This window comes from Astyanax mexicanus, chromosome 4 (assembly GCF_023375975.1).
Source record: "Astyanax mexicanus isolate ESR-SI-001 chromosome 4, AstMex3_surface, whole genome shotgun sequence".
In the NCBI taxonomy this organism is placed as follows: domain Eukaryota; kingdom Metazoa; phylum Chordata; class Actinopteri; order Characiformes; family Acestrorhamphidae; genus Astyanax; species Astyanax mexicanus.
Genome location: NC_064411.1, coordinates 35661332 through 35669869, shown reverse-complemented (window position 1 = coordinate 35669869; position 8538 = coordinate 35661332). Strand labels below are relative to the sequence as shown.

The 8538-nt window shown below is 40.5% G+C and overlaps 1 long non-coding RNA gene across 1 annotated transcript; it reads left to right on the top strand.

The window, feature by feature from the left end:
• Positions 1-1091: 1091 nt before the first annotated feature.
• Positions 1092-6327, top strand: LOC125801731 (uncharacterized). The gene is made up of 2 exons (XR_007438909.1): positions 1092-1503; positions 5826-6327. It is a non-coding gene; the product is annotated as an uncharacterized LOC125801731 (long non-coding RNA).
• The last annotated feature ends 2211 nt before the right edge of the window (positions 6328-8538 follow it).

The window sequence follows — 8538 nt, the reverse complement described above, 5'->3', positions numbered from 1 at the left end:
GGTATAAACTTTCACTGCTATGCTGATGACACGCAGCTTTACATATCTGCTAAACCCAACCTGGACCTCTGTCTAAATCAAATAACAGACTGCATTAAAGAGATTAAAAATTGGATGACACACAACTTTCTCTTACTTAATTCTGATAAAACTGAGGTCCTTCTATTAGGTCCTAATATTGATAAAAACATAAATGTTAATACTGTAGACATAGACGGTCACTTAATTATACCTGGTAAAACTGTGAGGAACCTTGGGGTCATCTTTGACCCAATTCTTTCGTTTGATGCTCACATATGTAGCATAGTCAAAATTGCATTCTTCCACTTAAGAAATATAGCTAAAATCCACAGTATACTCTCTCTGGAAGATGCTGAGAAGCTGGTACATGCATTCATAACCTCCAGGCTGGACTACTGCAACGCGTTGCTGGCTGGAAGTCCACATAAATTACTCCATAAACTCCAGCTAGTTCAAAATGCAGCCGCAAGAGTGCTTACCAGAGCTAGAAAGTTCGATCACATTACACCTATTCTTTCATCCCTACACTGGCTACCTGTTAGATTTCGTATAGATTATAAAATACTTCTCCTGACGTATAAATCCCTCAGTGGTCTGGCCCCGCATTATCTACAGGAACTCCTTACTCCTTACAATCCGCCACGTTCACTCCGCTCCCAAGACGCTGGCCTGTTATTAGTCCCGCGTATTAGGAAAAACTATGCAGGAGGAAGAGCGTTCTTTTATAAAGCTCCCCGACTTTGGAATAGCCTCCCTATTAATATACGGGACTCAGACACACTCCCAATATTTAAATCTAGACTCAAAACATTTCTATTTGCTCAAGCTTTTGAGTAATGTCTCATTACAATTTTCTTCCTCTTACAGCTTATCCAGCAAATATAAACCCTGTCCTAATCATCTGCTTTCTCTTTCTCTCCCCATGTCCTGAGCTGCTGCTACCAGTGCCCATCCCACTCCAGCAGAGTTTCATAAAACCATTCTAACCCCTTTCTCTTCCCTCCCCTCTCTGTTCTCTCTCTCTATCTTTCTCACAGCTTTCAGGAATCAGCCCTGTCCTTCTACTCATCAGAATTATTACACAACCCTTCTAACTTCTGCTTTTTTTCTCTTCCTTTCCTTTCTGTTTTCTCTATCTATCTCTTTTACATGTATGGAGATGCTGTTCCTGCTCTGCTCCCTGCTCTGCTCCCTGCTCTGCTCCCTGCTCTGCTCTCTGGTCTGCTGCTGTGCTGGTCTGCTGCTGTGCTGCTCTGCTGCTGAAAGCTTGCTTTAATCTTCAGCTTCTACACTTTTCTCTGTTTTCTTCTCTTTTACTCTCTTCACACTTACTAATCCACTTTTAGTCTGCTTCCTCTTTGCTCTACACACCTATTAATCCACTCTCAGTCTACTTTTATAGACTTTTTCCTCAGGTTTGCTGGATTAGCTGTTTGCTGCTGCAGTTTGTTTGTGTAAGTTTCTAATTTCAACTGAAACAAGGTGAGTGCTTTTTTTCTCCATGGCTTCTGCTCAGGTTTACACCTGTTTAGAGTGTGGCATGTATAGCTTAGATCCCTTATCCATCGATACTGGTAACAATAGTGGTATTTGTACTAAGTGTGAGATAGTTAGCTCCTTGGTGGATAAGGTGAATAAGTTAGAGCTGCACGTCCGGGGTTTAATAAGGGATAGACAGCAGGATTCACTGTTAGCAGCCCCGGGTGTCTCAGGGAGAGTTAGTACCCCCTCGACTCCGGCCTTAGAGCCCTCACAGCGGGGCGAATGGGTAACGTCTCGGCGGCATAGTCGAAAGGCTAAGGCTAATGCTACCGCAAAGGCCACAGCCAGCCCACCTAAACACCACGCTCCCCCAGTTCACGTGTCAAACAGGTTTGCCCCGCTCAGTGAAGCACCAACTGAGGAGCCTGTTAAAGGTACTCTGGTGATAGGAGACTCTATCGTCCGACACGTGAAATTAGCTACTCCTTTAGGGGCACCAGCGGCAACAGTTACTTGTTTACCGGGAGCCAGAGCACCGGACATTAGTGGCAATCTCAGGTTAGGGAATAGGAGATATTCGAGGGTAGTAATTCATGTAGGGGCCAATGATATTCGTCTGCGGCAGTCTGAAGTAACTAAGGCTAATATTAAAGAGGTGATTAAACAGGCCCAGACGCTGTCCGAGGAGGTAATCTGCTCTGGCCCCATCCCAATGAGGCGTGGTGATGAAGCTTACAGCAGGCTTTCTTTGCTGAACCGCTGGATGTCCAAGTGGTGTGCAGAAAATCATGTGGGCTTTATAGATAACTGGCTACACTTTGAGGGCAAGCCTGGTCTTTTAGGTAGGGATGGTGTCCACCCCACGCGGGAGGGTGCTGCCTTACTTTCATGCAGCATAGCTCATAGTCTTTTAGCTAGTCGGCAGAGTAGTATTAGAAGCTGCTGACAATCCAGAGCCGGGACCAGGCCGCAGACAGAGAGGCTTAACCGACCGTCTGCGAGCTGCAAAGAGACGTTACCTAGATACCAATGTATTCAGACTGTGTCTGTCCCCCGTGTCAAACAAAAACATCAAAAAACTAAAACAGTAAATCTAAATAACTTAACTTATATTAAACAATCATATTCAGACTGTAGTACTAACATTTCAAGCCTAAAGATTGGTTTACTTAATATTAGATCTCTGAATTCAAAAGCAGTTCTAGTGAATGAAATGATAACTGATCAGAAATTCGATGTTCTGTGTCTGACAGAAACCTGGATTAGGCCAAACGAATATGTAGCATTAAATGAAGCCACCCCTGCAGGCTATAATTATATACACAATCCGAGACTGTCCGGTAGAGGAGGTGGGGTCTGCATATTTTTCCAAAGTACCTTAGTTAGCAATCAGAAACACTATGATAATTTTACTTCTTTTGAGCTTCTTTACACCAGTATAATTAATCCAGTTACAAAAAAGAATGCATTTTCTTTAATTAACATCTACAGACCACCAGGGCCCTATTTAGAATTTTTAAAAGAATTTAGTGATTTTGTCACAGACTTAGCAGTAAGTAATGATAAAGTGATTATAGTTGGAGACTTCAACATTCATTTCGAAAAATTGGATGATCCATTAAAAAAGGCATTCACATCGATTTTAGACTCAGTTGGTATCATTCAAAATATAACAGGACCTACTCATTACTGTAATCATACTCTGGATTTAGTTTTGACCCTGGGTGTGAGCATAGATAACCCGAATATTTGTTCTCAAACCTCCGCAATTTCAGATCATTACCTTATTTCATTTAAATTACATCTCAGTCATAATATACGTACATCCCCTAGCTACTCTGTAAAACGTTCAATTACGCCTTTTACAGCCCAACAATTTACAGGTAAGCTTCCAGACTAATCAACTCTAATGTACTCTCCTATAGACCCAGTAGAACTAGACAAACTAACCGAAGGTTTAGAAAATACCTTTCGCTCTACCTTAGATGTTGTAGCACCCCTTAAACACAAAATAGAGAGACAGAAAAAGCTCGCACCGTGGTACAATGATCAAACTCGTACCTTAAAGCAGTTAGTACGAAATTTAGAGCGTAAATATCGATCAACTAAACTGGAAGTGTTTCACTCTGCGTGGAAAGACAGTCTTGTTAAATATAGAAAAGAACTTAATAAAGCCCGCTCAGCGTATCTGGCCTCACAGATCGAGATAAATAAAAATAATCCTAGAGTTCTCTTTAGCATTATTTCCAAATTAACTAAAAACCAGGCAGGTACTGAACCTCAGATTCCAGCCATTTACACCAGCAATGATTTTATGGACTTCTTCAATAGTAAAATTGAAAACATTCGGGATAAAATTAAACAGATAAATATTACATCCTCTCTGTCATCTGGTCTGGCTGATCTAGAACAAAACCCTGTTACTGAAGTTAGGTTGGAAGTCTTTAACCCACTTCCACAGCTAGAACTAGAGAAAATTATCTCCTCTTCAAACAGCACAACCTGCACACTTGATGCTGTTCCCACAAAATTATTAAAACAGGTACTGCCAGATATAATTAAACCTCTGTTAATGATAGTAAACTCATCGCTCGCCCTGGGCCATGTACCCAAAGCCTTTAAAACAGCTGTAATTAAACCTCTGATCAAGAAACCAAATCTTGATCCTAGTGTACTGTCTAACTATAGACCTATTTCAAACTTACCCTTTATTTCTAAGATTTTAGAAAAAGCTGTAGCCCAACAACTTTGCTCTTACCTGCAAAGAAACCAGATCTATGAAAAAATTTCAATCTGGATTTAGGCCTTATCATAGCACTGAGACAGCTTTAGTTAGAATAACAAACGATCTACTTATAGCCGCCGACCAAGGCTGTGTTTCCTTACTCGTACTTCTCGATCTGAGCGCAGCCTTTGATACAATAGATCATACTATCCTTTTAGAAAGACTAGAGAACATGGTCGGTGTAACCGGAACTGCCTTAGCATGGTTTAAATCGTACTTAACCGATCGCTATCAGTTTGTGAGGATAAATTATATGTCTTCCAGTTATACCAAGGTAAGATATGGAATTCCACAAGGCTCTATATTAGGACCGTTATTATTTACATTATATATGCTCCCACTGGGCAAAGTTATTAGAAAACACAATGTGAATTTTCATTGTTATGCGGATGACACGCAGCTCTTCATATCAGCCAAACCTGATGACAGAGTGAGATTAAAGAAAATCGAGGATTGTGTAGAAGATGTAAAATCATGGATGTCGCACAACTTCCTCCTATTAAATAGTGATAAAACAGAAGTTCTCCTATTAGGCCCCAAAGCTGCTAGAAATAAATTATCAGACTTAATGCTAAATCTGGCTGACTTCTCAGCCACCCCTGGTTCAGCAGCTAAAAACCTTGGAGTTATCATAGATTCAGATCTAGCATTCGATAAACACATATCTAATGTTACTAGAACAGCTTTTCTACACCTCCGTAATATTGCCAAGCTAAGAAATGCCCTATCACTGCATGACGCAGAAAAATTAGTACATGCCTTTATTACCTCAAGGCTAGATTATTGTAATGCGCTACTGTCTGGATGTTCCGGCAGTAACTTAAATAAACTTCAGCTAGTTCAAAATGCTGCAGCCAGGGTCCTTACTAAAACTAGAAAATTTGACCATATTAGTCCAGTACTATCAGCACTGCACTGGCTTCCAGTCAAATTCCGCATAGACTATAAAATTCTCCTGTTAACGTATAAAGCCCTACACGGACTCGCTCCTGAGTATTTACAAGACCTCATCTCCTGTTATGAACCACCGCGATTACTCAGATCTCAGGGTGCTGGTTTATTAGTAGTGCCTAAAATTCAGAGGAGCTCTGCAGGAGGAAGAGCTTTCTCTTATAAAGCGCCTCAACTCTGGAATAATCTCCCCGAATATGTTCGGGACTCAGACACAGTCTCAATCTTTAAGTCTAGACTGAAAACTTACTTGTTTAGTTTAGCTTTTGGTAATTAATGTTTTTCCCTTTAGATAAGGCTGCAGATTCAGGGGTTCATGGACAGAGGAAATTGTGGTAAACTGAGATGCTGGTGCTGTTGTTCTCCCACTGCACACGGTCACTCAGGTTTGTGGACGGTGGAGTGGGTGGATGCTGGTGTTTCAGGGTGCCTCCATGTCTATGTTACCTTCTGGCTCTCTGCCTTTAGTTAGGCTGTTTTATTCAGTTCTGCCGGAGTCATTTGCCACACTCTGATAATGTTTTAATATTCTCAGTTTTGCATAAATCCAGTAAAAACTAATTCCATCTCTCTGCTTTCCTCCGAGTTACTGACTGCCCACCTGTCTGACCCGATACCGATGTTGGACCCTCAGGCTCTCGCGTCTCCTGTCCAGCCAGACTGATGGAAGTTTCTGAAGTCAGCTCTTCTCCACCACCACCACAGATCAGCTGCTCATCGACCATCTTACTCTCCACTACAGATTACATCCAAGCCATTAGTGGCGCTATTACACTCCTGAGTACATAAAACCTATATGGATGTATAAAAGACTTTTTAAATTTTAATTTAAAAGCCGTTTGACCAGTGGTAGGATGGTCCCCCCTTTAATGTGAGTCTTGGTCCTCCCAAGGTTTCTTCCTCCTCCTGCAGCTCTGAGGGAGTTTTTCCTTGCCTCCGCGCTCACTGGGGGTTCTGTATTATGTATATTCTATGTTTAATGTTTTGCCTGATTCTTTGTCCTGTAATCATGTTTCTGTAAAGCTGCTTTGTGCCAACACCTGTTGTAAAAAGCGCTATACAAATAAATTTGATTTGATTTGATTTGATTTGATGTTCCCAGCCTGGCTCTCCACTGCCCGCTGTGTTGTTCTCCGGCTCTGCAACCCTGCACTGATTACCATTAACACACTCAGTATCTGTTTCTGTATTAGCCATAGCTCTATAGTTTGTGCCCATCACATTCTTATATTCATAAATTAGTACCTGTTATATTAGCCATAGTTCACATTAATTCTCTGTACTGTTTTTGTCATTTGTTTCTTGTTTGTTATTTGTTTGTACTGAGCGGGTCAACCCGAGTAGGATGGGTTCCTCTGACTGAGTCTTGGTTCCTTCCAAGGTTTCTTCCTCTTAAAGGGAGTTTTTCCTTGCCACTGTGTCACCATAAAATTGGCATCTCTGTGGTGCTGCTCATAAGAGGCGTGAACCACGCCACAAACAGAGTCGCCTGAGGTGTGCTTTTTGCTTTTGCATACCTCAGGAGACTCTGTTTGTGTGTGTGCTTGCAGAACACTTGAACTTGAACTAAAATGATTAAGATTAATAGGGGTGCACCCTGCACATACGGCACTCGTAGCGTGTAAACAGCATGGAGGAGCAGAGACAGCGTTTGTTCATAGCAGTATATTTTCTGGCTAATATATCAGATTAAACTGCACCTTATCAGTAATGTAGCTCAATTAAAAATACGTTTATTTGATAGCTGGGTTGGATCGAAACCAGATCCTGTTCTTACCACTAGCAAACCGCTCCAGAAAAACAATCGCGTCAGATTCCAGCAGAAGTTGGGGTCAAACTTGGTGGTGTAATTAAAAATTGCGCTAAAAATTAACGCATTACTGATTAACATTGACAACCCTTGTTAAGACATTATTAATTGTTAACATTCTTTTAAATAATGCTTCAATTGCATTACAGTGAGTACAGACATCCCACCCTTTAAAAACTCATTTATGGGAAGTAGTACCAGACCAACACCCAAACAGTGACCTATTATTAATCAGCTAGAATATATAAGATTAGCTTTAGCAGTAAAAAAAAAACCCTATAAACTTACATCCACATCTTAAGGTTACAGGCAGGGTTGGTGTGTTTTATATGGCAGAACTAAACTGAATTGATACGCCAAGCAATCCTTTTTATTTTCAAAGCCAATACTTCTCCTGAATTTAGCTAGGCCACTTGTCTCACTTATTCAGCTGCTGCTCAGCTGTGATGTGTATGATACTTGGGTGGTTTCTTTGGGTGGGTACTACGCTGGGTTTTATGACTCCCTGAAGAAGCAAGTTCAGTAGTTCTTTAACAATGAAACTACAACCAACATTATGTTGAAGACTGGTCATGTGCCAGCTGGAAACAGTGTGGAATAAAAACTTATTTTTTAATCACCTACCATTTTTAGATCAAATTTCTTCTCAACCCCTAACTGCCAAAGATTTCATTAGTGCATCATCTCACTTTAAAGGGTGTAAATTATGTGCAATGGCAGGTATACTTTTACAAAAATAAGGCTGACAAAAAGGTTTGGTGTGAAAAGTCTTTGAGTAGAACATTTTCTGAATTTATCTAACCTTCAAAACTTTTGTCTGAGGTTTTAACAGCATGGCATCCCAAGACTAGAGTCTTCATCTACATCTTGGTGTAGAACATTTTCAGTATGTATCTGACTTGTAAACCTTTTGTTTGAGGTTTAAAATATACAGGCTCCTCCAACAACCTCTTTAACCATGTTCTAGTCATTCTAAATGTTCTAACTGCAGCTGATGTGCTGCACCTGATTCTAATTTTAATTTCTAATTTAAAACTTTGTAATACTGTTCAAATGAAGCACACATGTCTGTATGTTTTAATTTGTTTAAAACGACAATGGTTTTCATGAGGTGTTGTGATGCCTCACATGAATCTACTCTATCTTTAAATCAAGGCTCTTTCATATACTCTTTTAAAGCATGAAAAATGTTTTACTAATGATTAGGTTACACTTATATAGAGTAGCACCTTTCTAGATACTCAAGAACTCTTTACAATCACATATTTCAAACTCAACCAACACATACACATCAGCGAGAAGTGTAGAAGCAGCCAATCGGAAATGACCATCCACCTGGAAGACTGCGTCAGGCATTAAAGCATTGACCCAGAACAGAATGGGAATCCATATTGACCAGCACAACTTAGAGAGTCCGATTTAACTGGTTTCCATTACCATTTTTTACATGTTCGCCTTCAAATCCCTATCTGTGTGTAGTTTCCATGTT